Source organism: Prosopis cineraria, unplaced genomic scaffold (assembly GCF_029017545.1).
Source record: "Prosopis cineraria cultivar Desert tree isolate PC_DT_omini unplaced genomic scaffold, ASM2901754v1 PC6, whole genome shotgun sequence".
Lineage (NCBI taxonomy): Eukaryota > Viridiplantae > Streptophyta > Magnoliopsida > Fabales > Fabaceae > Prosopis > Prosopis cineraria.
Window position 1 is genome coordinate 25,639,115 of NW_026555337.1, and position 10,138 is coordinate 25,649,252.

At 37.0% G+C, this 10,138-nt stretch overlaps 1 pseudogene; it reads right to left on the reverse strand.

The window, feature by feature from the left end:
• Window positions 1-1,249: 1,249 nt before the first annotated feature.
• Window positions 1,250-4,176, reverse strand: LOC129314035 (uncharacterized; annotated as a pseudogene).
• Between the last annotated feature and the right edge of the window lie 5,962 nt (window positions 4,177-10,138).

Genomic DNA, 10,138 nt, shown 5'->3' on the forward strand with positions numbered 1-10,138 from the left:
ACAGGTGAGGTTCGTTATTTCTTCTCTTATTTCCTAAAATTTTTTTGTGTTGTTGTTGTTTTTTTTTTATATTTCGTTTTGCCCCAATCTAAATGTGGCTTGTTTCTATGACAAGGGATGCAATGTGGTAATGCGCCATGTATGATTTTCATAAGTGCTAAAAATATGTACAATATACCATGGATGGATGATTTGTAATGTAAAAGGTTTGAACCTTTGTTTGTCTCAATTTATGATACTTCCTTTTGTGATAAATGCAAAGGGTAAGACGCGCTTATTTGCCCCAATGCAAATGTATGAATAATGCAAATGTATTGCAAAAATTTTATTGGAAAGCTTAATGTTGACAACTATCTTAATATTTATCCTTTTTTAAAAATTTTGTGCACATTGAATAAATCATTTTGAGCACAAGGTAATACCTCCAAGTCCGTTATTTAACCTTTATTCATTAATAGGTGTAGTATCACAGTATGCCGTTGCCCCTCTTTAGAAAATTCCAATGACCAAATTCTTATCACTTGATCTTGTCTTCAAGTTAATGAGATCAATTATTATGACCGAACACTGATAGCACACATGCTCTCATTATTATTTTACACCTACGCAATGATCTTGATACCTCAAGGGCGAAACGCGAGAATAAAGATACCAACATTTTATGTCAAGTAAATGTGTCAATAAATATTGTTCCTTGAATGCGAACCTGCTGTAATATATGAGATATGAATTCGAATATGATAACACGAAATGAGAAGAAAGATGGTCTCAAAGGAGTAAGGGCAGAAAAAATTCATTCACTGATGCTAAAATTCATAGAGAAATGGGAATATCTTGGTTTATGAGGACAAATGGCCAAAGCGTAAATGGGATATATGGATTTACTTAATCACATCTCTTTCCTTTAGCTTTTCAAAACCCCAACAGGTGTTTCACTGAGCTGCTATTGATATGCATAATATGAGAGACGATGGAGTCAACTTTCCCAAACATAGATTCTTAACTTTTGATGCCGTCCTTTTCTTCTCCTAAGACATCCTTTTATCTTGGCGAACTCTTCTTCTTCTTATCATAGCTTTGCCCTCTTTTTTTTTTAGCTCTAACTTTTGCTTAGGTTACCTTTACAGGTTTTTTTTTTAACCTAACAAGTTATTCTTTCCTTTTCATTTTCTATTGGCTCTAACTTTTGCCTAGGTTACCTTTACAGGTTTTCAACCTAACAAGCGCTTCATTCTTTTTCATTTTCTATTTAAGCAAAGTAACGCTTGACAGAATCCATGTTAATGGGCTTTGCTAACTCTTGACCGTCCATGTTAGCTAGGATTAGTGCTCCTCCAGAAAAGGCATGTTTGACAATATAAGGTCCCTCATAGGTCGGAGCCCATTTGCCTCTATTATCTTCTTGGTTAGGCAATATTTTCTTGAGTACAAGATCACCAGCACTGAATTCTCGTGGGCGAAGTTTTTTATCAAAAGCTCTTGCCATTCTCTTTTAGTACAATTGTCCATGACACATTGCAATGAGCCTTTTCTCTTCAATCATGTTAAGTTGCTCAAATCGGGTTCGTACCTATTCATTTTCTTCTAAATCTACCTCTGCCAATACTCTTAAAGATGGTATTTCCATCTCAATGGGTGTAACAGCTTCCATTCCATAAACAAGGAAGTATGGGGTTACCCCTATGGATGTGCGTACAGTAGTACGATAACCATGTAAAGCATAGGGAAGCATCTCATGCCAATCCTTATAAGTTACTGTCATTTTTCTAATAATCTTCTTAATATTTTTATTGGCTGCTTTAACTGCTCCATTCATTTGAGGTCTATATGGGGCTGAATTATGATGCTTGATTTGGAACTTCTCGTAAAAGTTCCTGACTTCCGTTCCATTGAGATTGGGACCATTATCAGTAATGATCCTTTCTAGAATCCCATATCGGCATAAAATATTTGTCTTCATGAATTTAAGGAACGTCTTTTGCATGATGCTAGCAAATGAATTTGCTTCTACCCATTTTGTGAAATAGTCAATCGCGACAAGAATGAAGCGATGTCCATTCGAAGCTTTTGGGTTAATTGGGCCAATAATGTCAATGCCCCACATTGAGAATGGCCAGGGTGATACCAAATTATGTAATGGGATTGGAGGAGCATTTATCCTATTAGCATAGATCTGACATTTGTGGCATTTCTTGACATGCTCAAAGCAATCTTTCTCTATTGTTAGCCAGAAGTAGCCACACCTTTGAATCTGTTTAGCCATAGTGTGACCATTCGCATACGTGCCACATTGCCCTTATGTACCTCAACTATGATTTTCTTTGCTTCTTCTGAACTCACACAGCGAAGTAAAGTACCATCATAACCCCTCTTGTACAGAACATCTTGACTGATAAAGAATGTCATAGCCAAACGACGAAGGGTTTTCTTTTCATTCTCAGTCATTCCAGTTGGGTATGATCTCTTAGTGATATAATCCTTAATATCCTGGAACCAAGGATATTCTTCTCGATCTTCTTCAACATTCAGACAGTACGCTGGAAAGCTTCTAGCTTCCACTTGGATGGGTTGGACATGGACTCTACAATCAAGTTAGATCATTGCTGCTAAAGTGGCTAAAGCATCAGCGAAATGGTTTTTATCTTTAGTCAAGTGATGAAAGCTAGCAACCTTAAATTGCTTAATCAAATCTGTTAGGAGTTCTTGATAGGGAATCAATTTTACATCCTTTGTTCTCCATTCTCCTGTTACTTGATGAATAATAAGAGCTGAATCACCAAATACCCTCAAACACCATATACCAAGGGTAATAGCTACTCGAAGACCATTAACACAAGCTTCATATTCTGCTACGTTATTAGTACAATCAAATTCTAATTTGATGGCCACTGGAAATTGTTTTCCTTCTGGTGAAACGATCACCACTCCTACCCCATTTCCATGCATGTTGGTGGCTCCATCAAAATACATTTCCCATTCTTGCTCTTCATTGTTTCCTTTATCACAACCTTCTTCTGTAGTGCATATGCCTTCATCAGGAAAATGAAAATCTAATGGCTGGTCATCCTCTAAAGGATTATCGGCCAAGTGATATGCTATTGCACTACCTTTGACTGACTTTTGCATCACATGCTTTATATCATATTCCGATAGTACAACTTGCCATTTTAGTACTCTGCCTGCAATGTGCAGGCTCTCAAAGATGTACTTGAGTGGGTCCACTCGTGAGATTAGCCAGATAGTATAGTAAAGCATGTATTGCCTTAGCCTTTTAGTTGCCCATACTAGTCCACAACAAGTTCGCTCAATCACCAGATAACGAGCTTCACACTCGTTAAACTTCTTGCTTAAGAAATAAATTGCTCTTTCCTTCTTTATAGAATCATCACGTTGACCTAGCATTGCTCCTATTGAGTGAGGTAAAGTTGCTAGGTAAAGGATTAGTGGACGATCTGGTGATGGAGGGACCAAAATCGGGGGATTTAATAAATAATATTTAATTTTATCAAAGGCCTTTTGACAATCATCATCCCATATCTCTTTGCAATTTTTCTTTAACAGCTTAAACATCGGTTCGCAAGTAGCTGTTAGATTGGCAATGAATCTAGCAATGTAATTCAATCGTCCCAAGAAACTTCTAACTTCTTTCTCTGTTTGGGGAGATGGCCTTTCTTGAATTGCCCTCACTTTATCTGGATCTACTTCTATCCCTTTACGACTCACAATGAATCCCAATAACTTCCTAGAAAGAGCTCCAAAAATGCATTTGTTAGGATTCAATCTTAGCTGATATTCGCACAATCTCATAAATAGCTTTCTAAGGACTCCAACATGACTCTCATTCTCTACTGATTTAGCTACCATATCATCTACATATACTTCAATTTCTTTATGCATCATGTCATGGAATAGTGCTACCATAGCTCGTTGATAAGTTGCCCCAGCATTTTTCAAACCAAAAGGCATTACCTGGTAACAATAAGTTCCCCATTGGGTTGTAAAGGTTGTTTTCTCTTTATCCCTTTCATGCATAGGGATTTGATTGTACCCTGAATAACCATCCATAAAGGAATAGCGATAGCTTCGAGCAGTATTATCGACCAATACATCAATGTGAGGTAATGGAAAGTCATCTTTCGGACTCGCATTATTTAAATTACGATAATCAACACACATTCGAATCCGACCATCTTTTTTAGGAACAGGAACAATATTTGCCACCCATTGTGGGTAAGTTACTACCTCTAAAAATCCTACTTCTAACTACTTTATTACTTCTTCTTTTATTTGCAAGGACACCCCCGTGTTCATTCTCCTTAACTTCTGTTTCTTAGGCTCGACCTTAGGAAGTAATGGTATTTTATGAGAAGCAATGCTTGGGTCTAGCCTAGGCATATCTTTATATGACCATGCAAACACATCTATGTATTCGTTGAACAACTCAATCATTTATTCCCTTTCAGGATTATCTACTATTTTGAGCATTCTTTGATCCTCCTCGGTTCCCATATTAACCATCTCAATCACTTCTTCATGTGAGCATATTCCCTTATCACTCAATTCAAGCATCTTAGAAAAAGTTTGGATTATGTCTTCATCATCAGACTCACAATCATGCATATCAGTGGCAATGAATGAATCATCTTCACAGGGTTTATTTTGAGCATTCTTTGATCCTCCTCGGTTCCCATATTAACTATCTCAATCACTTCTTCATGTGAGCATATTCCCTTATCACTCAATTCAAGCATCTTAGAAAAAGTTTGGATTATGTCTTCATCATCAGACTCACAATCATGCATATCAGTGGCAATGAATGAATCATCTTCACAGGGTTTATTAATCTCTGGGTGAGAGATGGAATCAGAAGAAACAAATTCCCTAGATAATGAATATGGAATAAGATAAAATAAGGAACAGGAATGAAACGGAGAAAAATGTATTAAAGTAGATAGGGTGGAATAAAGAAATAGACATGAATGCAATTGAAATTCATTTTCATGAATTATGTGTATCAAAAGTTTGCATTAGAGAATACCCAAGATCTATTACCTAAACCTGGGCTCAAAGAGTGGATAAAAAAATAGGAACAACATAATTGAAACAATTACTCTAAGCTAATGACATCATTGGCCTCTTCAAACTCCCAATTCGCTAGAACTTTGTTGGAATCATCGACTGCAATTGAGGCACTTGTTCTACATGCTATATCTTCATTAAAAGAGATCACTGAGATAGTTGGTTCATATATCATCTCAGACGGGCTTGGGAAGGATTCTTTAATGTGTGGAATCTCCAATTTACTGGCCTTTTTGCCTTTTGCCAAACTTACTTTGTCTTTCATCTGGTCTTCTAGGGTAGGCTCATACCCTAACCCTTGGCGATTACAATTATCCAAAACCTTAATTGGACACGTAATTCCTTGTAAATGAGAGCCTAAACCTTTCCCCGGCATAAACCCACTCTTCGCCATGATTTTAGCCACGACGGAATTAATGTTATGAGTACTATCGCAAATGCTCTCGACCTCTAGGCTTTGAAAGGAAACTCCATGATCTTTCTCTGCAGCCTCAATATAAGGGAGTGAGCTTGGTTTGCTCACCATAATTTCCTCCTCTCCTTTGACTGCTATAATTCCCCCATCATTGATGAACTTAACCTTTTGATGTAAGGTAGAAGGAACAACCCTAGCAGAATGAATTCATGGCCTTCCTAGCAGCATTGTGTAACTTGGGTTTATGTTCATGAGTTGGAAATCCACCTTAAACCTGTTGGGCCCTATCTCCAGGGAGAGACAAACGGATCCTAATACTTCTCGTCTTGATCCATCGAATGCTCTTACCACAATATTGCTTTTATGTACACTTGAAGCTTCTAGTGATAATGATTCAAATGTCAAGAACAGCAAGACATTTAACGCTGATCCTCCATCAATTAATACTCTTGCGATTATGAACCCTTCACATTTCAAAGTAATGTGCAAAGCCTTGGCTTGGTAGACAGTAGTTTTTGTAACTTCCTCTTCTGAAAAGGAAATGGTAGAGGAGGCTTTTACAACATTCATTACACTTGCCACCTTCTCAGGGGTTATATTAGGCTGCACAAAAGCTTGATTCAACACTTCTTGCAATGCTTGGCGATGCGCTTCAAAATTCAAAATCAAAGAAAGTATGGAGATACGCGCTGGAGTTTTCTTCAATTGGTCCACAATGCTGTAATCACTTTGCTTCATAATCGATAAAAACTCATCTTCTAATTTTTTCATTTCTTTAGGATTATCTTCCTTTGGCTTGTCAATACTTGCATTTTTCTCTTTTACCATTTTCCTAATGTAAGATGGTAAGTATGGTTTTCCACTTCGAGTAACACCCCCTTGGTTTGCCATTTCATTGCTTGTCCCGGCAATCAATGTTAGGTTTTTGTGGTTCTCCACAATGCTTTGATATTTTCACGGGACTGTGATAGGAAATTAGTCGCTTATCCTCAAAATTACACTAAAGCTAACCCTAATGCAATATAGGGCCAACCCTAGGTCATCTCCTAAGGAATGGTTTTAAGTCTAATTGAAAGTTATCTAGTGAAATAAATCAACCAAAGTTTGTAGGAATTTAGTTATCTAGCTAATTATCTAAACTAATTACCTAATGTGCAAGTAATTAAAATGCTAGTGAAAGTGAGTGAAATGAACTTCTTTTTACAATAATGGAACCCTAGAGATTAGTTGATTTTGGACTCATTATCTTCTCATGATTAGGCTAAGTTTAGCTTCCCTTTCCTCTTGACTAAAGCTGTCATGACTTAAGAAAATTATCCTAAGCCAATTAACCTAATTAGCTAACCTCCCTAGGTCTTAGATTAAAGTCCCTAGTTCAATTAACCAATTGGTGAAGACATTAGCCAAGTGATTCACTCAAAATCCTCTCTCAACAGCCATGGTCAAACACATAAATTGAGCAACCACAAGATTATGTCAAGCTACTCAACAACACAAGCATTAACACCACAAGATTATGTCAAGCTACTCAACAACACAAGCATTAACACCACAAGATTATGCAATATTAACACAAGAAATTCACTAATTGAAAAACACAAGATTATGTGCCAAACAAAGAGTGGCAAAATTCAGTCATGGCTGTCCAAGGAAGAAATTAAATGAAACAATCCTCTCTCTTTACATCAACATCAAATTCAAATTAGAATTTATAAGCTAAGATGATTAAACCCTAAATTAAGGAATCTAACCATCTAGTAAAAAGAGAAGAGGATAGGAAACAAAAGAACTTAGCCAATTTGAAGCTCAAGACTCATCCTCCATCTTCATCTCTCTAGGATTCCATAAAGAAACTTAGCCAATCTTCATCTTCAAGAACCCTAGTGATTGCTTGTGAAGGCCAAACTCCATAGCTCTTGAATGATGGAAATGAGCTTCAATCCTTGTGAAAATGGAAGGGATGGAACGAAAATGAAGAGAGGAGAAGAATGGTATGAGTTTTGTGGAGGTTTGGTGGCTGAAAATGGAGGTTAGGGTGCTGGAAAATGAAGAACAAAAGAGAGAAAATAAAGAACACTATGAACAAGAGAGAGAGAATGTGGAAGATGAATGAGATATGTGTTGGATCCCATTTGGGACTTAAAATGGCGTGCTCCTTGGTGTCTCCCATCAGCTGAAGCTTAATTAAAATAAGGAAAAAGAAATTAAAATGTAAATGGGAGCCTTGTCACACTTGCAAGGTAGCAACTTCCTATTGGTTTGTAGATGATTCCAATGTGTGCCTAATTTCCCATGTGTCATCCACATCATTTTAGCTGATCTATTCCCTCAAAATAATCATAATTCACGTGCAAACCATCAGCCATTGTCCTCAAGGAGTGTTGACCTCAATTGCCCAATTGATGCACAAGTCACATGCCACCTATGTCACATAAATCACATAATTCAATTAAATAGCATATGATATAATAAAATCTAATTCATGTCCAGAATTAAATTCATAATTAGAAGGGAGAATTTATTAAATTAACCAAGTTTCAGGCTGCACAAAATTATATAAAAATTTTCACACAAAGGCAAACCAAAAACTAGGACAAACTAAGACACTTAAGAAAGTATTGACTTTTTTATTTAATTACTCCCAAACTAAAATGAATTTTAAAAATATAATTTCACCATTCATCAACTGGACATAAAATGCACTATTTTAATTTTTCTTGTACATTTTCTCAAAAGTTCATTTTTTGGACCAAAATGCCCCTAGTGCACTGATCTTAGAAACTTAGGCAAAGTTCTAAATCTAATGCAATGTGTGCACTTGAAGGTGATAAATCATTAATAAAATGGTCCTAATTGATAAATAAAAGTGGGTAACAAATGTGTTCTATCAGACTGCTCGATCACTTTCATAGGGAAACGGATGAGGCGTGCTTATGGTCAATGTTGGTTGTCTTGCGTGAGGAGCAAAATCTACAAAAGCTTTGTTTATCACAAAAGAGACTGCTTGGACTCGCTCTTTTGGGCTTGAATTTTTAATGACAAGCTCAATATGTTTTTTTTCTACCATGCACACTTTGGCGTCTCCCTTCTTTACAGACACGATCACTAACGCCATCATTTTTTTTAACAGCTTCTTTAAACTGTTCACAGCTTTCTATGTCATGGCCTATTTTCTCCTGATGATATTCACAGTATCCAAGCATTTGATAACTGATACTATTTGTGATGAGCATTTCTCGCATGTAGCCATACTCCTTTAAGTGAGCATAAAGCTCATTCATAGGCATCCTGATCCTTACAGATCTTTTGAAACACGCATCCTCTTCTTTAATAGCGTTGACTCATTTTTCATGACTTGGGAGTGGATCAGTAGTAATGGTAGAGCTTCCCTCTTCTTTAAGCTGGATATGATTAGAATCTACCAAGTCTAGCACATTCCTTTTAAACGTCACATAGTCTTCTATTGAGTATCCAGGTGTACCCATGTGGTATTCACAAATAACATTTGGATTACACCAAGCCGGGTAAGGCGGACCAAGGGGCTTATAAGGTCGTGGACTTAATAATTGGGCTGTCAAAAGTTTATGGTACAATTCAACATTTGTTAATCTAAAATTGGGCCATGGGCGACTATCCCTAGATTGGACATTTCTCCTCTCTCCATCCTGCCCGTGCTTGTTAGGCCTGAACCCAAATTGTTGCTGTCTTTAATTCCTTCCCTCTATTTGATAAGGGACTTGAGAACTGGTAGCTGCTTGTCTTACAGGTTGAATATAGTTCACATTCCCTTCTTTCTTTTTTTGGTCATAGTTCTTTCGTGAACTACTTTCAGCTTGAGAAGTGGCTATCTTCCCCTCTCGTACGTCTATGTCAATCCTTTCTCCAATTACCATTAAATCAGCAAAATCAGTGACATGTGTTCCTATCATGTATTGGTAAAATGGCTTAGCAATGCACGATGAAGTACGAGCAAAGTTCAGAATTCACCATTGGCGGTTGCACTTGTGAAGCCACTATTCTCCATCTTTGAGCATATTCTTTGAATGATTCTGATGATTTCTTGGTTATCGCTTTCAATTGTTCTCTGATCGAAGCAGTATCAAGATTGAACTTGTATTATCTCATGAAAACATCCACAAGGTCTTTTAATCTTTTAATCTTGGTTTGGTCTAGTTGCATGTACCAAGTTAATACGGCTCCAGTTAAGCTTTCAGGAAAGAAGTTTATCAGAAACTTCTCATCTTGTGACCATATGGACATCTTTGTGCAATAGGCCCTCAAATGATAAATTAAGTTACTTGTACCATCATATTTATCGAAGTTTGGCATCTTGAATTTCTTGGGAACATCAATTTTGGGGTCAAGCATAATTATTTCAAGTCTAAGCCTTCAATTGATCTTTCATCTCTCCAAGTTTTTCTTTCAACTCCTTCTCTTTATTTAGCACTTATGGGATTTGGAACATGTAAGTATGACCTTCCCCAGGACCATCTGGTACGTTAAAGGCCCCTATCCCTGAATCTTGTTTCTCTGGCATGGGTACCTTAGGATCTGATCCTCTGTTTGGCTCAATTATTCTGTTAGCTGCGTTCACATTTGCTATGGTATTCTGTGGTGGATTATCGTCACTCCTTCCTTTTAGAG